Source organism: Acomys minous (assembly GCF_964271855.1).
Source record: "Acomys minous genome assembly, chromosome: 15".
NCBI lineage: Eukaryota > Metazoa > Chordata > Mammalia > Rodentia > Muridae > Acomys > Acomys minous.
The window spans coordinates 8,974,359-9,001,155 of record NC_140497.1 but is presented as its reverse complement, the minus strand read 5'-3'; the positions used below and the strand labels follow the sequence as shown (position 1 = coordinate 9,001,155).

Below are 26,797 nucleotides of genomic sequence, written 5' to 3'. Positions count from 1 at the left end.
GAAGTACTGATGATGCTCGGCAGCTAGCAGGGTCTGCTTAGCCTAAATGTCTGGGAAATTTGGTAGCTTTCCTTTTAGATTTTATTGTCAAAATTTCCACTGTGTCATAAAAATCCATGCAGTGGTGTCGGAAGATGGCATCAATCACTTCCGCCCAGGATGGGGAAGCATCAGGTTTGCTGGCGCAGCTCACATGTAGAAACACCGATAAATACTAAACAGATTCTGACCCCTTTACATAATTTGTTTTAGTATTTATTTCTTTATAAATGGGGCGTCAGGTGCAAGGGGGAGGGCTCAGGCAGAAGGAGCTATGGAGCTAAAATACCCGAGAACCATGCAGTAGGAGAGAAACAGGCCCTCCCTCCTGGTGGTCCTCTGGCCTCCGCGTGTACCATGTGTCCTCTCCCACAAACACATACGATTTGAAAACTGGACATTGGAGAAAACATTCGACTTTATAAAATCCATTTGGCAATGTTCACTCATTGTAGACTTGAAATAATTCTGTTAAAAGCAATTTTTACTTTCAAATAAGGTACATCACATGCTCCGGCTCCGAACACTCACTGTCTCCATGCCTCTTTCTTCCCGTGTTTCTTGGCAATCTCTGATTTCTTACTTGCATGTCTACCAAATGCTCCTCGCATCTTTTCCATTAGATTTCCCCACTTATTACCATCACTTCCATACCATTCTCAAGCTGTTTCTGAGTCCACGAACTGTAAGAAAAACCAGTGGTCCAGCTGTTCCTAGCCAGCATCTGGTCCCTGATGATTGTCAGTCGCACAACACAGTCAGAACCCGGCTGGTGGCCTATGCTGTTGCCTAAGCACGCAGTTCAGCATTCAGGATGTTGCAGTTCTGTGTTCCAAATAAAATTTCTAACCTTTCCCAAAGTTGAGCGAGCACCTAAAGGAAAGCCGTCTCTGCAAAAACCCTTACACATTTGGGGAAATGAGCCCGGGCACGGTGGCTCATGCCTGTAATCTCAGCATTTGGGAAGGCAGAGGCAGGTGGATCTCTGTCAGTTTGAGGCTAGCCTGGTTTACAAAAATGATTCCAGGACAGGCTCAAAAAAACCCAGAAAGAATAGTTTTCTTTTAGACATGAACTCACAATAGTTACCATTTGCTACCTTCGGTCACAGCAGAGTCTCCATAGGCATTTAATTAAACTGTTGTAGTACTAGAGACCACGCCACAGAAGCCCACATCTGCGCTCATGAAGAGTGAATGGCAGGGCGATATTAGATTCTGGCTCATGCAAAATTTTACCTTTTAACTCTGAGATCAAAGTCCCTGAATAAGAGGCAGGGTGTGACAGTGTATCCTCTTACCACACCTAGCCTTCCCTTGGTATCTGTAGGGAATTCGTCCCAGGACCCCAGGGTACCACAGTCCAAGGATGCTTGTATGTGTTTCCTTCTGCATGCTTTGATTATGCCCCATGACTTACATGCCTGATATCATATGAGTGGCCTGGTATCTGCATATAACCGAAGCATTTCCTTCTATATACTCTTAGTCATCTTCAGAGGACTGGCGTGCCTAGCACAATGTAAATGCAGGTAGCTGTTAGGCATCATTTAAGTGTCATTGAGTCAGACCAAGAAAACTCTACGTGTTCAGCACAGAGGCAGTGACCACTGGCAGGCACTCATGCTGGAGCGTCAGGAGGCCATAGCAGGTTATATCCTCTGGCAATGTCACTCTCCCAGCTTCAGCACAGAACTCCCCTCATGCTAAATTTTGATTTTGCTTTCTGGAGCTTCCTGGAATTTTATATTTGAATGCTTGTGATTGGTTGAATCCATGAGTGGGAACCCAGGTAAAGAATGCTAACTATATGTTTAAAATAGTGGTGCAATTCCCTTTAGCCTTACTAGGATTAACTGATTTTTTACAAGTGTTATAGTGTACCTTTGTATGATATTGTGCCTCGGATGTCACAATCTAGGAGCTGGGTGTGATGGTTCATGCTTGTACCTCAGCACCCTGGAGGTTGGGGCTGGAGGGTAGTTGTAAGTTTGGGGCTATCCTGGGCAAGAGCCTCTTTCATAAAATTAAAACCAACAAAGCTCCTAAACAAATAAGTAGACAAAAATCACACACCTGGGCACTGATCATCAAGAGCAAAGAGGCACAGTGAGTCTAGGCATGCACAGGTGAGGGCCCTTTGCACATCACGGGGGTGGCAAGTCTCATGCTGTCCTTGGGAAGGCCTTGCCATTGCACATCCTTCAGAGATTGTTCTGGAAGCCCCCTAACATTTCGAAGTGGACTTTCTTCCTCTTGGCTCATTCAAAGTGGCAATTTCTACTTCGTCATCTCGGTTGACAGAGACTTGAAAAATAAGTTTCTACATAGACGGGTGGTAGCTCTGGAAACTGCAGAAGGAGACCATTTTCTGGAATAACGCGCGATGATATTTTTGTCCTAGTTTTTGCCTTTCAAATGCTGCTCACATTAGATCTTCATCTATGCATAAGTGAGGCGGGAGCCCCATTTTGGAATACTCCAAGAGAGATAAGTAATCTCTTGATGGAAAACAATGGGGTTTCTAGAATTTCACTTTTTTCCCCCACTTGCAAATTGTTCCAGGTTATTTACTGCATTTTTGGACCGCACTCCTCATTTGTAATTTTAGATAGTTATAAAAATGAATTTACATAACACAGTATCTGCTGGTGAATACAGTTATTTAGACCTGTGTAAATAAACTTGAGATAAAAACAAAAGAAAACATCCTCTCTGAGTCACCTTAAAAGGCAGTAAGGAGTCTACTCAGGTTTTAATAAGTAGAGAAATAAGAAAACAAGCCTTTTGTGTTCAGTGTCTTCGCTCCAAATATAGAGAACACCTTTTCATGTTTATAAATGGAACAGGACAGGAATAATACCCACTTACGAACAGCCGCGCTTCCTCCACTGCCCTAGATGGAGGTGGTAAACCACATTAGGTGTGGGTGTGCTTCCTCCCGGAAAGCGGGACTCCTCTGTCTCTTAGCACACAGTTTACAGAATGCCCTAGTCAGTGTCTGTCCTCAGGCCACGGCCTCTTTCTATATCCTGTAGGTGTTTGCAGCACTGGCAGTCCTCGGTCCCTGCTCAGAGCCCCTGTGAAGACCTCCCCATGTGAACCTCAGGATGATTTCATGGGCCACAGATGTGGGCTCTCCTGCCATGGGGCTCAGGGAGGTTACTCCACTGCTTTGTCCCTCCCACTGTGGTGCTGGTGGTGTCCAGTTCACAGAGGGCCTGCTCAATGGCTAGAGAGATATGTTCTTTTCCCTGAAAGGTTGCCCCCATCCACTCCTGATGGCTGTTCTTTGAAAACTAGGGCTGTACCGCAGGGTGAGGGCTCACTCAGCCTGTGCTTCTGGCTACAGCCCTCCTGGGCACAGCACATGCATATGTACCCTCCCAGCACGGAGAGCCCAGGGACTCAGGCCACGCGCTCCACCCACGGCTGTGATGTGTTGTTCATCATGACTGGCAACAAGACTGTCTGGGCCTGGGGGCTCCAGCTCTGACTAAGGACACTGTGACAGGAAGCCTCCAGGGAGTGCCAGCACTGTCTACAGGGGTACAGACCCTTTGCAGAGCTGCCTGTGGAAGCTTCAGAGATAGAGCTTGGAATTAGGGTTCTTTTGTCTTAGGACAAGCCTAGGTAAGTGTTGGAAGAGGCACCTCACCCTGTGAAGGATGCTTGTCAGGAAAGTGTCGGCCGTGCAGCAAAAGGAGATGAGTACCAGCCCCCTATGCTTAGTCTTAGCACCCTGCTACTGATGACCTCAACCCTAAGCATGACCGTAAGCTTAGGCCTACATCTAACTCTAAGCCTGAAGGAAATCTTAACTTAGGCCTGAGCTCTAACATCACTTCTTTTTTCTATACCTCTCTGGTACCTCATGCCATCATCTGGTTGTGCCATTCTCTGTGTGGTATGCTGGGTCCTCTCCTCATCTCCTGTACTTTCTGTTGCAGTCCACAGCAAATCCTTCATAGAGAGCCATGTGCTGTATGTAGGGAAATTCCAGAGAGTTTTCCTGAGCCATGAGTCAGGAACAGGGCAGGATGCTAAAAAAAAAAAAGCAGCTGAACCCATGGAGCTACCAGGTAAAACACAGGACTCCAGTAATAGTTGGATTTCAGATGAAAGATGGATCATTTTTAAAGTCTAGATGTATCTCAAATAGTGCTCCAAATATACTCCCACATGGAACATATTGATAGGACAGAAAAATATAATCGTTTTTCTGAAGTTTGAATTTTCACAGGCATCTGGTGACTTTGTCGGTCTATGAGAGCCAGGAAGGAAGTACAATCCTCTGAAGCAGTTCACAGTGTGTTGAGAGTCTGAGGGAACAACGGCTAATGGAAGCGCGGTGTGCACTGGCTCAGAGTGGGGTGGGCAGTAGGAGACTAGAGGTCAGAGGCGCCAAACAACCTCGTGGGAGAGAAGATTGGAAATAGGTGGGTGGGGACCATGAAGGCTACTCCATGGGGTTTGAAGTATGCGGAAAAAGTAAGAAAAATGAAAAATCCACGTGTTTTCTCCCAGCCAACGAGAAAAGAGAGAACGTGGGAACTCCTGTATTTAGTCCTGGAGGTAAGAATGAGTGAGACGTGGTCACAAGAGACATCGTGGGACCAAAGTTTAAGTCACTTCATACAGGACAGTGCTATGGGGATGCTGAGCCCATGGGAGTGACTTGAACAAGGACAGCAAGGAAGACAGAGCTGAGAGATGATTCACATCTTCTAGACTTTTCCTGAGTGTGACAGGCACATCACAGGGAGAGGAGTGGGGCTGAGGTTGGACACTGTGGAGCACGGTAAGACTAGGGCGCCCTGCTGGTTGTACTGCACAGGAGCATGGTACAGATGCAATGCCTAGTGCTGGGCATACTGCACAGGTGCATGGTACAGATGCACTGCCTAGTGCTGGGCGTACTGCACAGGTGCATGGTACAGATGCAATGCCTAGTGCTGGGCATACTGCACAGGAGCATGGTACAGATGCAATGCCTAGTGCTGGGCGTACTGCACAGGTGCATGGTACAGATACAATGCCTAGATGGCACTGAGTGTGCACAGGCTACACCAAAGTGGTGTAGGAGAGGTCAAAGGTCTTCATCACGGAGTGTCAGAGAATGTGACCTATGAGCTTAGAAGGGAAAAGTGGAAGAAAAAGAGGCTGTTGAGGTGTCTTGGACACCATGGAGCTGGAGTGACCAGTAAGGTGTCAGACTTTCCAAGAAACCAAGCGGAAACAGACCAAGAGAGGCCATTGTGGGTGGAGGGCAGTCTGGTCATCAGACACTCCTGCAAACTAGTTACAACAGCTTCAGTCTGGACCAGATGGCAGTAAGTACAGGTGGAAAATAGACCCATAAGGGACTGTTTTGATCAGTTTGTCCATTTCGCCAGAGAAGAGGAGAAAGGCCAGGGCCATGTGAGAACAGCAAGTTCTTTGGGAGGGGGGCTGAGGCAACAAGACAATCCTTTCAGAAGGTGACAACAGGCACCTAGATTGGAAGACACCCAGAGGAGAAGGTGCTGCATTGGGGACGAGAATAAACATGCCTGCAGTGCCTGAGGTGTCGGTGCACATATGTGTGTTGTGTACAATCAAGCTTGCACCTGATACATGGTGGAGTGCTGGGCACACGCTGGAGCTCTGATCTGATGCTGGACAGTTCACGTCATCCTGCTCAGCATCCCTAGCAAGAGGATGCATTGCAGGACCCCTTGTGGAATTCTCTGGATACCACACAGGAGATTATGCTCATTATTTTAGAGCAATGTCACACGCAAAATGAGCCATGGCGACATCCACGGATGCCATGCTTAATTTGCATAGAAGGGTATATGGAGGTAACTCTAGGGCTGCAGTTGTACATATTGGTGATTCTGGAAGTTGACTGAGCTGTCTTGGGACACCCTCAGGAAGCTGAGGTAACAAGCCTGATCAGAAGAATCTGATTGCTGGCTGAAATTTTGCATGGACATGCAGACCTGAGTTCAATCCCCAGGATGAGTGGAGTTTTGCTGGAGGTTTACTGGTCAGCCAGTGCAGCCAAATGGTGAGTGCTAGGTTCAATGAGAGACACTGTCTCAAAAAATACAGTGGAGAGCAACTGAGAAAGAACATGATGTCAACTTCTGGGCCTTCAAATGCGTGCGTGCACACACACACACACACACACACACACGTGCGCGTGAATACACCTATCATCTATCTATCTATCTATCTATCTATCTATCTATCTATCTATCTATCTATCTATCTATATCTATGTATCTATCTTGAAGTATTAGTAAGCCATAATAAAGAATTATATCTTCCAATTTTCAGCAAAAATGGATGGCACTGAAGGAGATTATATTTAGTAAAATCAAACAGATGTAGAAAGAGAAACACCACATGTTCTCTACTATTCCTAAATTAAAAACAAGGTGACTTGGCAATAGGAGAGTGAGCGTTAGGGACTAGGCAGGATATTCAACAGCAAGGTAGGTAAAGGAAGCCGGTGGGATCAGCGTATGCGTGCAGATGTGTTGAAATACCACAGTAAACCCTAGTAAGTTAGACAGCTGATGCATGCTGATCAAAATAAAGCAATCAGACAACCTTATCCTCTAAGATTTCCAACTGTATAACAGCTGTTTTATATAGTACGTGAGACTATAACACCTGCTGTAGAGTTCTTTTCAGCTATCCTCACATTTGATTTATTGGGACCTTGCTTCCTTCTTCCTTCCTCTATCTTTCTCTTCCATTCTCACTCTCCTTCCTTCCATCCCTCCCTCTCCTTCTGAAAAAAATTCCTGACATATATAGTTGGTAGAGGTTCTAGATTTTATTATTTTCTTCTTATGAATGTTGTTATTCACTCTGTCTGCTGTCTTGAGCTATCTGAGCGTGGGTCATGTGGAATAAGTCTGGGAGGCTCCAGGTATTATCCAGCAAACACCATATTCTCATTTCCTATGAGCTTCAACTGAGTCCCACACTTGGTTCGTGGGTACACATATTTTTACACATGTGTTGGGGTCTTCTGTATGGCTCCATTTTTCCATGCATCTTTCTTGGCACTGTGGAAGCCTGGCTTCTACCCTTTAATAGACTAGTCCAATAAGATGGCGGATTTCTGTTGAAGACTTGCTACTTTGCACCTCCTGAGAGAGAAAACATGCAGGTCATGTGACTGTGGAGAGGAATGAGAGGGCGTGGCTTCTCTCTTCCAAAATATGAGCATCTTCTACTCCTTGCTTACTTTTGTTTTGAACTGGCGTGTGTATACATTCCATGGTTTGTCTTCTGTAGGTAAGTTAGTTCAACACAAGCTTCTCAGAGCCTCCCCCACCTTGCTCTTTGGTTGGCTGTGCCACCAGTTCTTGTCTTTATGTCCATGTATGACCGAGGCCGGCCATGTCCCCTGGGAGGCCATACCTCATACACTGGCAAACTGTGTACATCAACCAGCTCCACACTTACTTCCCATGCCCAAAGCCTTTGACAATAGGGTTCTGTTCCTATAAAGGTTCTCGCAGGGATGACAAATCCATCACAGGGTCCTCTCCTACATGTTCAGGCTGTTTTCTCTCTGCTTACCATCTTGGCAGAGTCCACACTTGTTTCTGAGGACATGTGTGGTGACCAGCTGGTTTCCTAGACGACAAGCACTTGAAGAGGCAGGTGACACTGGACATTATCTTGTCTTCTGAGGCCCCTTGGCTCTGCTAAAAGGCTCCCTTAGGAACATTTCCACTGAAAACATTGTTGACTCCAAGACCTTGTCATGCCTCACAAAAACTGGTCTCACCACTAATGTCTGCTGAGGCTAACTCAAATAGAGGGTGGAATTTAATCCTGTCACAGTCATCGTTTCTGAGATGTGTCGTTTTAAGAATTCAACCTGTGAACAAGTTTCCTTATAATCTGCTTTTCTAGCAAGACACAAAATAGAGAAGGGTGGTATTATTTTTTGAACTATGTGTTTTGCTCTGTTGGAACTGGCTGTGACCTCAGTGGAAGCTACAGCCACCGTGACTTTGGAGAGAAGAGTGTCTCTATTGAGAGGTGACCACATGGGCTGAGTCCCCAAGCATGGGACAGAGCTGGGATGTTGGCATAATGGCTGTCATTTCAAGTTATGTTTGTACACACCTGTAGTGGATGGCTATGGCTACATGGTGAACTGATAACATAATGGACAGAGATGAGCCAGTAGGCTGTCCCTGGAGCTGAGTGCTACTGGCCTTAGCTCACCACTGTTCCTTTCTCTGTGGTTGCACGCTCCATTTTCCTCTTAAGTAGAAATGTACTGCCCTGGGTCATAGGTTTGCAGATGGAATAGCCCTGAAATGACCGGGGCATCAAAATCTTAAGTCACCAATTGAACAGTTCACCCTGAGTGGCACCCTAGGGCAAATAAGGCCACACCTTATGCCAACATTAAAGCATCTCGTGTGTGCTGTCTCCACAGGCTGTCGCACTCATGAACCCAGCTCTCCTCACATATTGCTGAAGCTGGTGGAAGACTCTCAGGGAAGACAGGAACTGCCTGGTTCTCTGCAACTTTGAGGATCATCTGAAGGGCCACACCAAGCTCTGCTGGAATGTGGCAAACAAGTGCAGGATATTTTTACCACCTGCCCTTCAAAGGTGCGGGGAGAGGAACCCTCAGGTAAGGTCAGAGGATATGGGCAAGTTTTGGGTGTTCTTGGTTCCAAAGAAGCCACGGTTACACATGATTTACTCCGCTTAGGGTGCAGTGTTCAGGGTCAGCTGATTGAGGTGAAGGTGAAACGTTTTAACAGTAGAGACAATGGAGCCATGAATTCATCAGTATTGTAAGGTGATGACCTAGCTCTGGCTGGCTCTGTGTCTGTGGCTTCTGTAGACAGAGGCTGATTACACCATTCCAGCCTGTCACAAGTACCAGGAGGAAACAGGAAAGCCACACCTCCCCGCAGCAGCACTGTGCTCAGCAAGCTTTGTTGTCACAGCAGCAGACCTGTCACGAGACACTGCCCACTTGTCTACCATCTTGTTTCCAGAGAGGGGGGCATAGAAAGCTATAACAGGCCCCCAAATTCCTCCTTAAAGAGACATTACAGGCAGTTTAAAGACCAGACCACATTTGAGGAATATGCCAAGCTTGGAGAGAGGGTCAGGGAGCTTCTTAGGGACTGTTCAGAAATCTCAATTTTAAAAATCATTTCATCTATGAAGCATAACAAATGTATGGAGTTTATTTTCTGGTGTTGGGAGGGGAACTTTTTTTCTTCATTCACAGGAAGCAATAGTCACTTGAGATGTTTCCCCTGATGGTAGAGTCACATTTCCTGGAGAGTTTGCAGCTCTGGAACAGTTCAAAGATCAACCACATCACCTGAGAGATGACACAGCATCTACCTTCCTTTCCTTGCTGTTCTGAGCCTCAGCGTGCACTCTATCTGATGCAGCTCTGTCTCAGACACCTGCAAGGAAGGTGGGAGCTGGGATGCTTGAGGTAGGTAAGGAGACAGGAGTCCCTCTGTCCTGTGTTGGGAAGGCAGGACCCAGAAGATAGTACACACCGAGGTGACTGGAGTTTAATAACTCTCACAAAAATCTCATCAAATATTAAATGATCAAATATTGAACCACAGCTTCCTGAGGAAACTCTTGATACAGAAGCTTCCTATCCATCTCCAGGTCCGCTCCTTGGGCAAATATCATGGAGATGGGAAGTTTGTATGGACCAGCTGTAGGAGCTGTGACCCAGGCCCATTTGTATGTGGAACCCCAGGGAGCTGGGCAGCCTCTCCTTTCTATGCTAGTACAGGGATGTGAAGACGGGTTAGCAATGACATCACCATCTCATCTGGAGGATGTCAGTCTCAAGCCAGGTCACAAAGAGTGGTGAATCAGATTAGGCACACAGTGAGATATGGTTCTCAGGGCTCAGAGAGGCTGAGAGATCAGAGGAGGCTCTATATGACCCTACCCCTCCCTTAAAACCATATAACCGAGGGCAGCCACAGACAGCATTCGGTACACACCGCTGGCCAGAAGACTGATGACATAAGCTGTTATGAACCACTGTGGACAGGGGGATGAGCTCACAGCATACCCATCCCTGGTCTCCGTAACTGGCTGCAGACTCAGGGTACCCCCCCTTTCTATATACTTTGATTCCTTTTAATTTTATTTGATCTGTAGTGAGTGACTTTGAAAGTTGTTTACTTGGTCCCAATATGGACTTGAGCCAGAGATCCAGTCCAGATAAGCCCTTATCCCACTGTCCTCTGCAAGCCTAAGACCCAAGTATACTCTATTGTCTTCTGCAGGGCTGAGAACCACGTCCTCCCCACTGTCTCTTCTTCATGACTAGGACCTGTCTACTCCACTGTTCACTGCAAAACCAAGACCCATGCATACGCCGTGGTCGTCTGCATGGTTTGGACCCTTGTCTGCCTCACTGTCATTGTCAGGGTTGACACCTACACCCCCTCTATGCCCTTTGTAAGGCTGAGGTCCATGCCCACATCACTGGCCACTCTAAGACCAGGATCCAAGTATACTCCGCTGACCTCTGCATGGCTGAGAACCTTGTCCTGTCTATCTGGGCTTCGTAGACTGAGCCTGGTCTTCCACATTTCCCATGTAAGGTCTTCAATCCAGGTAGGTGGCCCATCTATCTCTGGTTTTAGACTGAGACCCTGAGTGTTGGTGTCCTTACTGCTTCCTTGCTGCCTGTTGTCCTAGCCAAGCCTTTTGGAAGGCTTGCTGGCTTTGCAGTCACAGTACACAGAACATGATGTCTGCTGTGCTAGTGGGAACCTTGTCACATGAGGAAGTGGGGCTGTGTTACTGGGGGCCCTAGCACGGGTCTCCCTGCCTTTCCCCCTGTGGTGTTTCTAACTAATATCCACCTGAAGATGTAGTTCCCGTGACAACTGGAACTTCCAGTCACTGGCTCCTTCTCAACCTCCAATGAAGACGGCTATGGGTGGACAATGACGTGACCAACACACTCTGTTCTCCCACCTCCAACCTGCTGTCCTGATAACCAGTGACACTACTGTCCCCTTTGGGGTAACTGTCCCTGCCACACTGGACTCTTCCTCCCATGAATGGTTAGAGGTGTTCCCATGTTGGTTCACTGGCCACTCTGGACTCTCACTCCCCTGCATAGTGAGGCACATTCTCACCTTAGGTGACCGTCCACATTAAACTCTGCCTCTCATGAATGGTGAGGTACATTCTCACCTTGTCACTGGCCTTGCCTAACTCAGTCTCCCCTGAGGGTGAGGGTCATTCCTACCTTAGGACTCTGCCTTCTCCCTGTAAATACCTACAGGCCCAGATCCCTGTGTTCAGTGTCATCTTTATAGTGAGTCCCAGAATGACTATGTTATTTCTGACCTCTGCCTTCCATCACATACACTCACATGAGCTGGCTTGGTCCTACCACTCTGGGAGCCTTCCCCACTCTCTTTTAGCGCCTGCGTGCTCAGTACTCACATGGACTGTTGTTGTGCTCAATGCCTGTCTCCTTTGATATGATCAGTGTCTTTGATGGCTGAGATTTGTCTGTTCATTTCAAGTCCAGAGAACTCTAGACTGTATGTGATGTGCATGGATTTCTAGTAGTCGGAGCACTGTGGCACACAGGAGCTGAGTGGATGTCTGTGGGGGGAAGGGAAAGCTGCTGCTCTTAGTCAGGGAAGATGTTCTGCTTGGGTCAAAGTCTCTGGGCTCGTAGCCTGGGATGGGTGGTGGCACCTTGCCATGGCTCAGGCAAGTCTGATGAGACAGAAACATAGGCAAGCAGAAGTAGGGCCAGGCAGCCTTTTTTCTGCACTAGGTATTCACATCTCAACCTGCATGTGGCCTTGGACAGTAGGTTGTAGAAGTCTGTAGATTTCCTACTTTGCATGCAACTTTAACTTTCAGGCCAAAGAGTCTTGATAATATACAACTCAGATAGAAATGGGTTATCTAAAAAGAAACCCAATTTCCATAGCACCTACTGGCCACAACATATCATTAATAAGAAATATCATCTGCTTTATAATAAAATGATATTCTACTCTTTAAGCCATTAATACAATCAAAAAAACTTCTGAGCATTGGACATACGTTATGAACAATGCTAGACCTCAAAAATATATTCACTTATTCTTTTCATACATTTGCTTATTGGCTGAGTCCTTGCTAAGGAGTCTCAGTGTAGTCTACCTGGCTTCAGGATCATGAGCCAGAGCAACAGATATGACTGACAAGGTTTGGAGTTGGGGTAGGTAACACAAGGGCAAACAACAATCAAGAAAATAACAAAGGAGAATAAACAAGTGATCCCCTCCCCCAAGGAGAACAAAACAAAACAAAACAACAACAACAAAAAAAACCCCAGGGTTAATATCTTCACGGTAAACAGCCAAGAATCACCAGCACTTTCTCTGGGCTCCATTTACGTGGGTACCACCCTCTACTCCTCAGCCTGTCTTCAGACCAGAAGTGCATTTCCGGTGCTTTCCTTACTCTGCTTTTCATTCCTTTTGCTCCTCTGACTAGATTATTTGTACTGACTATGTCTTTGGGTTTACTGACTCTGATTTTGCTTGACCTAGTCTGCGTGGCTTCTTTAAACATTTTTCCATTCAGTTTTATTCACAGTGATGCAGTCAGTGTTTTTCCCCCTTTCATATACTTGCTTTGTTTAAAGTCAGATTTGTTCCCTATTTTCTCGACTGTGATGATAAGCACTTTCATGACAGTTATTCTGAATTCTCTATCAGATAAGTTATGTAACTCCTTCTCACTGGGGTTTGTCTCTAGCTGTATTATTTGTTACTTTTGCCATCCTTGTCTTTAAGTGTTGGCATCTACACGTTAGGGGAGGCAGGCTCTTCTAGCATTGCCTCACATGAGAAGTACTCCAGTCGTCTGTCTGACCAGAGTTCCGGGGTGTCTCTGCCCGCCTTCCCTTTTCAGTGACAAGTAGGCTCCGTTGGGACTGCTTGCTTTCTGCTGAGCAGGAGGAAGGAGCCGTAACCCTGATTAGCCCAAGTCATCAATGCCCATCCAAAATAGCCAGAAGTTGCTGGACCCACCAAAATTCCAAATGTTAAAGAGGGATATGAGCCTTAGCAAAGCAGGGACATTGGGGACAAGCCCCAATTTTTCCCTTCAAAGGAAGCTCCCTGCTAGGACTCCTGCCACCTGCTTAGCGCTGGGGAGGGCGAGGATGCACCTACCGCTCTAAGCCACCATATCCATCCTCTCCAGGCGGCTGGATTCTGTACAGCAGCCAGATCTCCAGGCCTCTTAGGGAGCCAGTTGGAGAATCTGGGCTGGTGTCCATGCCAACCACCCTTCTCTTCCCTGAGATGAGAGGTAGGGTATCTCCTCTGACCCCATGGTACCTTGCCAAGGGCGGGGATTGTTGTGAAACTCTTCCCACCATCTTCGCAGTTTGGTTTTTTGTTTACCTGAGATGTTCAAGCGACTTTCTGCTGGTTTCTGAATTTCTCGTTCAGGAGAATTATCCCGAAAGCTATTGCTGAATTGGGATGCTTGTGAGGGAAAGGAGTGCTCAGGTCTTCCTCCTCCACCCTCTTGCTGATATCCCTCCAAGACTGTATTTAGTACAGCATTATTTAGTGATAGACGCTGAATTTAATAAATCATCTGTATACTCTATAACATGAACGTAAGGGCCAGCAGAAGGAACTTCCTCCCGTGCCATTGATACTTTAGTGACCGAGTGTTCACTGTGTTCACATGCAAGCTAAGATGTCGTTGCACCACTACCGCAAAGCTACTATGCTGCTCTTAGCAGTGCTCCCTGAACACGACAGCCTGCCAGTGACTGTGATGAACTGCAACTGAAGGAGTCATTTCTGACCATGATGCTAACTCCACACTCACTCAGAGCACTCTCAGGTTGCACACAGCCTACACTGTTCTGTCACGCTTATCCGAGACCATCAGCCCTCAGGAACCTAGTGATGACGTCTTCAACGTAATAAGGCCACATTTTCTTTATTATTAAAAAAAAAAAACTAGTGACCTTTGGAAATTGATGACAAATAAATGAATCATAATTTCCTATCCTAATGAGGGCTAGTATTTCTGATTCTTTGTTATAAGTAATAATGAGAGATTCAACTTCTGCTGGGACTTCCTGCTTTGCTTAAATATTTACTACAGTCTTATTGCTTCCTTAGGATCCAGAGAGAAATTAAGTTGTGTAGTTTAAAAACATAGGCTGCCAAATTGCTTGATCAAAGAGAATTTTGAAAGCTGTTTTAACTCAAGGAAAACACTTACTTCACAAAGAGATGTGATTATTAACATTTCAGTGGTTAAGACCATGAAGATGGCTTTTGTAGTAAATTGAGTGTCATGGTGTAGGTGCCCTGCTCGTGTCCCCATTCTCTTCTCACTCCTTTATTGGCTCATTCACTTGACTACTTACAAAGTCAGTCTTTAATGCATTCAGATTTTTGGTGAATAAATACATGAATTAGTATAATTAGGTATCATACCCGAAAGGAGAGGGTGAAGTCAACTGATGTAGCTGTCTTCACCATCCAAGGGATGTCCACATAGTACGGCTTAGTAAGTCTCCCTCACCACTGCTTTCAGCAGCAGCCTTACTGTCACTGTCACTGGGCCCTAATCTTATAGATTTGCCTCCTTTTGTTCTGACCCATTTATCATGGTCTCCTCTGGAATTTTGAGGACCAGGCCTTCAACAGCCATCAGATTTGTTACAGGTCATCAACAGAGAGATTCTAAGAGCATGACTTCTGGTGGGCACTGTGGTAGCCCACTTCACCATTTGATGTGAATACTACATGCATGCACCTATCTCCCAGGTATCTTGGGATGAACAGTCACAGGGTTGGGTCCCCTGAGGAGCATGCAAGTTACTTACAGATGGAGATGATCTAAAACGTGCTCACTGAATGACTGGTGGTGCAGCAAACGCATTTTGAGAAATTAGGTCATCAAGTTCAGTCAGAGATTAGAAGAAAGGAAATGTCTTGCAATATTTCTAAACTGATTTTCATGCAGAATTATTAAAAACAAAAAAGAGGTATTAAACACACACTTCTATTTGTAAAGGTAGCTAAAAGGAAGAATTATTAAGAGTAACTATATGGCTGGAGAGATGGCTCAGAGGTCAAGAGCACTGCCTGCTCTTCCTAAAGGTCCTGAGTTCAATTCCCAGCAACCACATGGTGGCTCACAACCATCTATAATGAGATGTGGTGGCCTCTTCTTGTGTGCAGGCATGTATGCAATCAAAACACAGTATATTTAATAAATAAATAAATAAATAAATAAATAAATCTTTAAAAAAGTAACTGTGTTTCCCCCAATACTCGTAGCTCACATTCTTCATTCATTTAATCCTTTAGTGAAAATGCAAATAAAAAATCAAGAATCACAGAATATCTAGGAAGTAGAAACATTCTATGCCAGCAGATCTCAGAAATGCTAAAGATGCAACCTTAGTGTAATAGTACGTGCCTGGTCTTATTGTAAGTTGTTATGCCTCGTTTAGCTGCATAGTCGATGTCCCCGGGAGACCTACTCTTTTCTGAGGGGAGGTGGAGAGGTGGATCTGGGGGAAGAAGAGAGACTGGGCATAGGGTAGGAAGGGGAAACCGATGTTATGATGTAATATATGAAAGAATAATTTAAAAAGTGTAACTACAAAATACAGTGAATGAAAAAAAAGATGCAACCTTAGGAGAGTCATAGGCTTCACCTTTTCTTTTTTTTTCTTTTTTCTTTTTTTTTTTTTTTTGGTTTTTCGAGACAGGGTTTCTCTGTGTAGCCTTGACTGTCCTGGACTCACTTTGTAGACCAGGTTGGCCTCGAACTCACAGCAATCCGCCTGCCTCTGCCTCCCGAGTGCTGGGATTAAAGGCGTGCGCAACCACGCCCGGCAGGCTTCACCTTTTCATAGCAAATTAATTACTAAGCACTCACATCTGGCTGAAGAGCAAAAGACATATAAGGACCTCGCAGGGGAAAGTGAGTAACGACAGAAGAAATGGATATATTAGGAAAGAGGAAAATGGGGGAGAATTGGAAGTCCAGACTAACCTGCTTCTACAATGTGGTCCTTATGCCTACTGCCTCTGGCCCCTCCTAGAAGGCCACTTTTCTCTTCACGATAACCTCTGAGGTTGACAGTGGTTGTAGCCAATGCTATCTCTCCCGGCAAGTAAGTGCAGAAGAACGTTCTAGGCTGTATTCCTAAGATGGAACGATTTCTATGGACGGATGAATTGGCAATGGGGTTTTGGAAAAGGACACATATTGTGTCCAAAGCTAAATGGTCTGAAAATTTAGAGATCCCCAAGATGCTCTTTGGGACACATGTTTCTGGTTTTTTGTTTGTTTGTTTGTTTTCGTTTGTTTGTTTTTTTGACAGGGTTTCTCTGTGTAGCCCTGGTTGTCCTGGAACTCACTCTGTACACCAGGCTGGCCTCAAAGCAGAGATCTACTTGCCTCTGCCTCCCAAGTGCTGGGATTAAAGGTGTGCACCACCACCACATGTTTCTAAGAAAGCATCACGTTAAGTGTTTTAGGGAAGACAGGCAGTTGGCCAGCCTGGGATGCATTCCTGCCCCTCTCCCTTAGGGCTCCACAGAGACAAGGTGCTAAACTCTGGATGTACTAAGCAATGTGGAATTGCTTCCAAGCTAGCCGGAGCCTTCTTCCTTGCCCTGACAACGATGAAAGATTTGGAGGTACACACAGCCCAGGAGAATTCCTTTGTTATGTTGCCAAAGAGAGCTGTGCAGGCAGGCGGTAAGTGGGTCAGCATCATTTTCAGCGTCACTTGCAACTCTGTTTGCAATCATGAAAACTTGGAGGCAGTTCCCGGGAAGTAAGGTCCTTGAATTACAGCTTCTCTACTCACTGAATTCTGTGCAGGATAAGCTAGATTTACAGGGCTGTGTGAGAAGATTGCGCATGGCTGTTCCCTCGCAGGGTCCTGATCGTATGAGTTCCAACCCTCACTAATGCCATCTACACTTGTATCATAACTACGTGCAGGGGGAGGAAGGCTGTAAATGTAACCAAGGTCTCAGTCAGCTGTCTTTGTGGTAGGTGAATAATCCAGATCATCCAGGTGGGACCACACCCCTCCCACACACCCCCAAAACCAGAAGAGGAAGGCAGGAGGAGCAATGTGGAGACGAGAAAGGAGAAGTCTGGAGAGTGAAAGACACAGTGCTTGTCTAGCTGGCTGTGAGTATGAAGCCGGGGCTACCAGCCAGAACATACTTCTGTGGGGGGCCTCTACAGGTTACTGGGGCGACTGTCAGCAGGGACTTGAGGGGCTCTACCTTACACGGCAGCAGCTTGACCTGAGGGAAAACCTGATAGTGCCTGTTTTGTGTTAAGCTGTTACTTGGTAGTGTAGTTCAGTAGTAGTTTAAAGCCAATAAAACAGCTGAGAGGAGAACAGTATATGGTACAGTTATGATCCATATTAATGATATAACATATCCCTGCATGTACATGCTTGCATGCACATAAGAGTATCTAGGAAGTGGGGTCCATGGGATGTTAGTAACTGCCACATTCTACCTCATGCAATACGTTTGTGCTAGGCTTTTGCAATCAGTGTAAATAATTTTACAATTTAAACGATTGATTTAATAGTTCATTTAATTAGCTGTCTGCTGTTTTATTCTGAGGCTGGCTTCGGCACTCACACTCTGTGGAAGAACGCTTATGACCTTGGGTTTCCCATAGATACCACTCTGGGAGAATTTCTCACTCTGACTAACATACTGGATAGATTTCTCACACTGCTCTTTTGGTTTGCCCTGTATGACACAGTGGGTCAGATATATGGCATGTCTTGATGAACTGTAGGTCTGAATACATTACATTACACACTTGGGTTAGATACTTAGAGACAGCATCATTTGTAATCAGTTCTTTTATTTTAAAAATGTTTTGGGCTGGAGAGATGGCTCAGAGGTTATAAGAGCACTGTCTGTTCTTCCAAGGTCCTGAGTTCAATTCCCAGCAATCACATGGTGGTTCACAACCATCTATAATGAGATCTGGTGCCCTCTTCTGGCATACAAGTGAACATGCAGGCAAAACACTATATATAATAAATAAATCTTTAAAATATTAAAAATGTTTAAATTACATTGATTGATTGATTGATTGATTTTTATGGGTATGCGTATCAGTAGATGGATGGATAATGAAAACATTGAACATTTAGACAATGAAATCTTGTTTATCTGTTAAAAAACAAATGTATGAAAATTTCAAGTAAATAGATAGAGTTGGAGCACAGAGAGGGGCAGTTAACAGTAAAGGCCTCTAGACATAATCATATAGAAAACAAGACTGCAGAACCTTCTGTATACATGTGTGCACATACATGCATCCATATATAAAAGAGATTAAATAGAGTCGCCCTATAACGATGCTCTTCCTAGATACCACAGGACAGCAAAGAGAAGGCACTGCATCAGGAATAGGCTACCTCTTTTCATACTGTTGGCCAGTGAGGTTCTAGACTCCTAAATATTACAGGTTAGTGCCATTGCTCTTGGTACCCTCTAGAACTTGATGCTAAGACCGTAATGCTCTAGATGCCATTGACTTGAGTCACAGAGCATGAGGAGACCAAGCTGGCGCTCTCCCAATAGCCACACTATTGGCCGGCTTTCACAGTTTTGTAAAGGGCTGTATATGCTTCCAGAGGAGAGAAGGAAATGCACATCTTATCCGAGAGTGACCCCTTGTGACACTGGCTGGCCTGGCAATGCATGGCTGTGGGTACAATACTGGCAGGAACATCATAAAGGCAACCAATTACTTTGCAGTTGGATTTAAGACCTGCTTCACCAGATGAAATCTACACCATTATCAGGCCAAGAGCTTGGGGCTAGACAGGCCGTAGGCACTGGGGAGAACCCATTCTTGTTATAACACATGGCCACAGCACTAATCAACTTCTCATGTCTTATTGTTATGTCCTTAAGTGAAGTTGCCTCTCAAACATCATCAGAGAAGCTATTTAAAACAAGTAAGCTGCAGTTACCACAGAGACCCACAGCTGATCGAGGTGCAGGGGATGCCACCATGGGATGTTCGACACTTAGTGGGATATCTGTATTACACCCCTTATCCAGAGGCTCAGGAATCTTTGAAAAAGAGGGAAGCAGAAAGACGCGACCATCCAGAGGTATAAAAGATTACTGCAGTGAAACAATGTTTTCTAGACACAGCAGAGCAGTTGCATATACAACTCACTGGGGTTGTAACAGCACGCACAGGAGCTATGCATACTCCTATCAGACAAACTCCCAGCATGGAGTGGGAGGTGGGCATGAAGTGCGCCCCCTGCTGAGGAGCTACTGGTACTTGATAGCTGCTCTGAGGAGGGGATTTGTTTTCTTTAAGGGTGTGGTCTCTGGTAGTCAACCACATTCAGGTGGATGGCCATAGACCTAAGAGTACACACAGCACACACTGGATTTAGCCAGCTTAGAAAAATAAGGAGAATAAAGCTGGTGGGTATAAAAAAAGGAGTGGGTGTGTGGGGAGATGCAGAGGGGCGAATATGATCAAAATACAGTGTATGAAACTCTCAAATAATTAATACATAAAAAAAAAACCTTTGAGACAGAGTTTCTCTGCATAGTCTTGACAATCATGGCACTCACTCTGTAGGCCAGGCTGGCCTTGAACTCACAGAGACCCTCCTGCCTCTGCCTCCCAAGTGAATATGTTTTAAACTTAGTTAATGAATGAACTAAGGTATAAGCATGTGTGTGTATGTATGCATGCATGTACTATATGCATGTACATCCACATATGCATGCTCATGACATGACCATGGATGTTAAAGAACAACTTGCAGGAGGATTATCTACCTCCATAATCAGGGTCCCATGGATTCAACTGAGGCATCAGACTTGGTGGTATGTGAGTTTACATGGGAAGCCATCTTGCCAGCCCTCTTTCTCTTTTGACTTTACTCTTCCCTTCCTTTTTTCCCTTCTCTTCCCTCCCTTCCCTCCCTTCCTCTTCTTTCTTTCTTTCTTTCTTTCTTTCTTTCTTTCTTTCTTTCTTTCTTTCTCTCTTTCATGCTTTGGATCAGATGTGGGTCCTCACACATGATCAGGGAGTGCTGTAGCCCTTAGCTGCATCCCATCTTCAACCTGTATTTGCTTTATTTTTAAAAATGTGTGTGCGCGCGCACATGCCGCACATGTGCATGCATGTGCACATGTGTATGTTCATGTGAAAGGTTGAGGGTTATTTGTGTGTGTACAGACACATGTATGGTTGGGGGGTGGAGACCAGAGGTCAGTTTCAGGTTTCATTTTTCAGGTGCTGTCCATCTCAGTTTTCCATATCAGAACTCTCCCAGCCTGGAATTTGCTCACTGGGCGGGGCCAGCTGGCCAGTAAGCCCCAAGTACCTCTCTGCCTTCTCCTGTGCTTGGGTTGTAAGTGTGCCACAAAACCTAGGTCTTTTTGCCCTCTTGGGGATCAAATTCAGGTTTGTGGGTTGAAAATAAGCACCCTGACCGCTAAGCAATCTTAGTGGTCCTCATACCTAGCTTTTTAAATTATTTGGCTTTTTTTTTTTTTGAGATTACAATATAGTTACATCATTTACCACTTCTATTTCCTTCTTCCAAGGTCCTGCATAACTTTTCTTGCTGTCTTTCAAATCCATACCTGCCTTTTCGTTAATGTTTGTACACACACACACACACACACACACACACACACACATACACACATATGTGTGTGTGTATGTATTCCTAAATATAACTTGCTTAGTCTGTATAATGTTATTTGTATATATGGTTCCAGGGCTGAGCATTTGGTATCAGACGACCAATTGGCGTGTTCTTCCCTGGGGAAGCCTGCTTCTCCCACTCTCAGCATTCCTTAGTTGCCTGTAGTTGTCTGTGAGGGATGAGTCCTCTGGGGCTTCCTCTGCTCACTTTGGCATGCACATCGTTATTGTCATCCTTGTTGGGCTCATGTTTAGGCTGTGATGTTCTTGAGCCTTTATTGGTGTAGCTGCTGACATTACGTATCCACTGGGACTGCGCTCCACGCCGCCTCGTTTTGATCGGTCGTGGTTTTTCTTTGATGACCTGTCTCTTGCAAAGAGAAGTTCCCTTGATCGAGGGGTGAGCACTACAATTAGAGGGTTAGACACTGGAAAAGGATGTCGTGCCTTGCTAGTTTATGTGGGTTCTGGGGATTGAACTCAGGTCTTCATGCTTGCACAGAAAGCCCTTCACCAACTGAGCTATTAATCTAGCCTCTTAAGTTTTTAAATTAGACTTTAAGAATGTCGAACTGTCAAGGAGAAGAATGTTAAAATAGGACTGTAAATGAGGTGCACATAAAAACTGAAGTCAGGTAGAAAGTGAAAGATCTCTTGAACAATTGGAATATGGTCAGCGCTATGTGGGGGACGGGAGAATGCTTGTAACAACCAGGGCGAGACGCAGGCAGCACAGAGGCACAGCCCAAGGTGCAGGCTTCATGTCACAGACTGCCAAGCATGCCGAGTCATTGCTTCCCCCATGGCAAGGCCCTGAAAGACATATGCCAAGTGCTCAGCCACCTTCCAGAAGTCATGTCCCTGCTGGGGTCATCATGAGCTGCCTGGCACTGGGATGCTGGATTTAGAGATACAAACACAGGCACAGAGCTGGCAACAGCTCCACACTGCCTGGCACTGAAATCCACCCTGGTCTCCAACAGAAATTATGAATCTGGAAGCCATCAGATAGCCATGGAAACTGTGGGAGAGGAAGACTCCACCAGGGAGCATATGGCTCCCTGCTAATTGAAACATTGCTGGTTTAAGGTGTGTGATATCTGGGGAGGCATCTGCTCCCCCGACTCATAGTGCAGAGTGTAAAAAGTGGGCAGCGTGACTTGGCTGTGCACTCTTTTTCTATCCTGGTGGCTACTGTGGTCACTCTTTGACCACACTTCCTACACAGGAACCTCTAGGAATGGTTTACTGTTAGGTTTCCCAGCAGTGGTCCCTGCGTGTGACCCCTAACATTACTTTTACACATTCAGTAATATACTAAGTGGTGGGTACATGACAGCAATGATGCAGCTGGTGGCCTCTGCCTTCCCTGGTATGTAGACTCATGGGAAAAGCAGAAGGCAAGTGTGCTGGTTAGCTTTAATTGTCAACCTGACATGACCTATAGTCACCTGAGGAGGGTGTCTCAATTGAAGACTTGTCTGGGGCCGGTGGGAATGACTCTGGGGCACTGTGCTGTCTTGGTAGGTAATTGAAGTAGGAAGATCCACTCTGAACACGGACAGTGCTGCATCACCGCCTGGGCCCTGAGCAATCTAAGAATGAGGAAAGGTATTCAAGCCTAAGCTAAGGCTGAGCAAATAAGGATGCAAAGATACATTTAGTGTCTTTGCTTTTGACTCTGGATACAGTGTCACCAGTTTCCACTTTGAGGCCCCCCAGATGATGGATGGGTTGTTACTTGACACTGTGGGCCATGTGAACTCTTCCCTCTCCTCAGTGGCTTTTGAGATTTTACCGTAGGGTAGTGGAGAGGGTATGAGCACTGTGCCCCAACGGGCTAGACGGCAATGAGAGGGGTGTGCTAAAGTGCCTGGTGTTCTCGGGATACAGCAGACAGTGGGTTTGGCAATAGGATTAAAGCCTCTCACATACTCAGAGGTCAGACAGCTCATGAGGAGTCTGTCGTGAATGGTGAAGCGTGCTGCTGGCCATGTGGCTGGTTAGAAACGCAATGAGGAGACATCAGCTTGAGAGTCAAGTGACAGGGGTAAGAGTGTAGGGTCTCATGCAGCCCAGGCTGACCTCAAACTAGCTGTGTAGCAGAAGAGGACCTTGAACCTCTGACCTCGCTGCCTGCACCTCCTGAGCGAGCGAGCATGGAGACTACAGGTGTGTGCCACCATTGCCCCCAGTTTATGTGGTGCTGGAAGTGGAACCCAGGGCGTTGTGGCTGGAAGAGAGCATTCCGTCAACCGAGCCACATCACTAGGCCCTGAAGGAAGGGTTGGGAGCCCAAATGTGCACTGAGGACCTGCACCAGGAAATGCAAGAGAGTCAAGGCTGCTGGAGGGATTAAACCTTAGACCTGAAAACAAGAAGGATAGAAAGAAATCACAGAGCAAGCTTGAAGAGAAACACTGCCTGTGGACAAAGGCGGAAGTGAGCATGTGCGAAACGTGGCAGGCGTGCGATGAGATGGGAACCCAACGCGCGCCGTGGGAACTCCAGAAAGAAAAAGAAAGGGAGTAAGGCGGGGGACCTATTCACCCCTTCAACAGGATTGCCATATGACCTTCCAGAACAGTATCTGAGAAGGGGAGGCGTCTGCAAGGATGATGTTCAATCTCTCAGGAAACCCTGAAGTATTCGCAGCAGATTTGGCATGAGTTGATTCTCTCTCAGCTTTTTGTTTTATTCACTTGGGGGAAGTATCCATTCACTTGCATTTATGGAAGTACTTTCTCTGGGTCTAGGATGGAGTAAGGGCTAGTAGACTTTATTTATTTATTTATTTATTTATTTATTTATTTATTTATTGTTTTTAACATTCCAAAGCTTCCTCTTCCATGCCTCCTGACAAGAACAGTTTGTGAGACAATGCTGCCATCTTGATTTTCTCCGTATCTTTTTGCTCTGATACCATGTGACGTGCATAACTATGCTTGGTTTTGCATTGGCTTTGGTACCCACCTTAGATTCTCACGTGTGTACTTTACTGCGTCTCATTAGCCTGGGAACTTCTCAGGCATTATTTATTCAGGTGTTCCTGTGCCTAACTCCCTTCTTTTCCTTCCTGGAGTTCCCGTGGTATGCTGAACCACTTCAGGCCTCCCACATCTCCTACATGCTGTTAAAAACTGCCTTTATTCACTGGCAGTTTTTCTCTTCAAGTTTGTTTGGGGCTTGCTTTCTTTCCTTCCTTTTCTTTCTTTCTTTCTTTCTTTCTCTCTTTTTGTTTTAAGATTCTACTTTTAAATTATGTGTCTGTGTAAGAGCATATGAGTGCAATTGCATGTGGAGTCAGAGTTAAAAGCAGTTGTTAACCTCCTGATGTGGAAGCCTGGAACTCTGGAAGAGCAATTACTCTCTCTTAACTGCTGAGCTATGTCTCTGGCCCCTGTGTGGAGGATTTTATAGGTCTCCCAATTCAGCTCTGCATGCCTGTTCTTTAAGCAATTTATCCACCGAGCCATCTCCCCGGTACCTTTTCTCTCCTAAGTTTTGGTGGAAGGTTGTTGCTGCCAGTTGTGGAACAGTAAACGCTGAAGCAAATGGTGCTCATGGTTGGTGGTGGAAATGCCTCCTGCTCTGCCAGGTGCTTGGTGCTTATCCGTGGGGGAATCCGGTCCGTAACCGAGCTGGTGGAGTGCACCACTCCAGGGTTATAGGAGCCAGGCCACCCATTTCCCTGAGCTGCCTTGCTGATGCTTGTGAGCAGCAGCGTACTCACTCACCTCAACCTCTGCATGATGTGCATTCAGGAATTCCAAAGCTTCTCTCAGGGACACACGGTCAAATAGGACACTGTTATATTCTTTTGTGTTTTTTATAATTTCAGAAAACATTTCAGAAAAAATATTAGGTTTTCAGTTCCAAATTTCATATTCTTCAGAATTATTTAATTATTTATAATAATATGTTTTTATATTATTTTTTCTTCTTTAATTCCAAAGATGACTTTATATATTAAGAATACAAAGCTGGGTGTGGTGGCACACACCTGTAATCCCAGAGCTCAGGGAAGCAAAGGCAGGTGAATCTCTGTGAGTTCGAGGGTAGCCTGGTCTACAAAGTGAGTCCAGGACAGCCAGGGCTACACAGAGAAACCCTGTCTTGAAGAAAAAAAAAAAAAAAAGAATACGAACATGTGAAAAAAGAAAAAATACGAACATGTGTTCTCACATTGGAAATTCACTCCTAGGTTTTTGTTAAGTCTTTAGCATGGCACAGTACTTTTGGCCTGCTAGCTTTTTTGCTTTGGCCATGAATAAGTTTTTAATTCTATTAAAGTTAACTCAAATTAGTCAGTGTCTTATAGCTTTTTCTCATGTAAAATGTTTAAATATCTCTTATCTATTCCAAGGCTATACAGTGTTCGTGAGTGTATATGTGTTTGTGCCTATGTGCCTGTGTGCCTGTGTATCTGTGTATCTATGTTAGAAAAGGTCCACAGTAGAAGGCTGAAGGCGCTGGAGTCTGGTGTCTGGGAAAGATTGCTGTAGTGACAAACACACTTGGCCAGAAAAGGAAGAAAGGCGGCCCATGCTACTTCCTTCAGCCATTGCTTACCAGAAGTTGCCACCTACCTTGGGGGGAGGGGCCACCCTCCCAGTCACTGCACCACATGGCAGTCCTCACTAGTCCTAGTCATGAGTTAGTTCAGAGTTGACCATCATGGCCAAGCCTCACAGTACTTGTGTGTCTCCAGGGATACATGACACATATGCCAAGACTTCGATGCCACCATAAGAGTTCGTCTTATGAGGAAGCTGACTGTGGTTCTTGCAGTAAGCCTTCGTTTCTCTTCAGATTTAAAGTGTTGCCTTCAGCACTGAACGGCGCAGGCAGGTTCAACATTATTAGACTTTTGATTTTTAATTCAACTAAGCAAAACAAAGCAAAAAAAAAAAAGGCTCAAATTAAATTATTAGGTCTACTTTTCATAATAACAGACTTGAATTGGTAATTCAAGTATCTCAACGCTAATACGTAAGCTAATTAAAAAGTGCAGTAAATTGGATTCAGTCGTGGCTTGGAATTCACATTTAAATGAATTGGTAATAACTCTGCCTGGTGCTCCGCACCCAGCGGGGGCTGCTGTACAGATGGGCAGGCCTCCATCTGGCCTCTGGCGGACATCCTGATCCGTGAACCAGGCAGCGGAGAGGCTTGCACTCCGAGGCACTAAGACAGCTGCATCAAGGATTTCAGTGCTTGGTGTTTGCTTTGTTTCTCTCTGCGAGATCCTTTCTAGGATCATGCACTGTTTCAGAGCGTGCATCTGAGGAAGTCAAAGTGCCTCTGTGAACAATATGGATACATCGTAACTCGGTAATGAGGGGACTGACTCTTTAAGGATGAAGGACAAGGCAGCTTTCAGCAGAATAATTCTGCTAGAGCTCCGGAAGCAGGGTGTCTGCTGCTTCCCCCGTGTTACACAGCTCAAGAGAAGAATTGGTACCTGACAGCTGGCGGCCAGCTTCTTACTAGCCCCTGGGCCGGGCAGCATCAACAACCTGCTGACGAGCTTTAGTTTATGGGACTGCACAGTGACACAGGAAGTACCTAAGCACCAAAGGTTCCCAAGAGTGCAGAAGGGTGTCATGATTACAAGACTTAAGACATTTCCCATGCTGACTGCTGGGTTCATCTCGCTGTCACATTTGCTTTCTTAAACACCGCCAAAGGTAACCAAATTGTGTGTGTACAGAAGAGGCTAGAGATGGGCACATTCTTGTGCCTGTTTTCACTTTGAGTCGCTTTGCCTCTAGGATGTGTTTGTCAATCACTCCTGCTGGGGGATTCTACAGTGTGGGAAGGAAACAATGACCGGGGCCCGCCAGACCCAGTTATTTACAATTAGATTTTGAATGCAACTTTAGAACAATCAATTTCATCTGAAACGGCCTCTGAATATAAATAAGCTTTAGAATAAAGGTGCTTTACTCGTGTAGCTTATTAGAAAAATGAAAGCTTCA

The 26,797-nt window shown here is 45.5% G+C and overlaps 1 protein-coding gene across 5 annotated transcripts in view; it reads right to left on the bottom strand.

Annotated features, from left to right (window-relative positions):
• DLGAP2 (DLG associated protein 2) overlaps positions 1 to 26,797 on the bottom strand; it is a 704,261-nt gene that overhangs the window by 54,590 nt on the left and 622,874 nt on the right. The gene's annotated exons all lie outside the window — the stretch shown is intronic.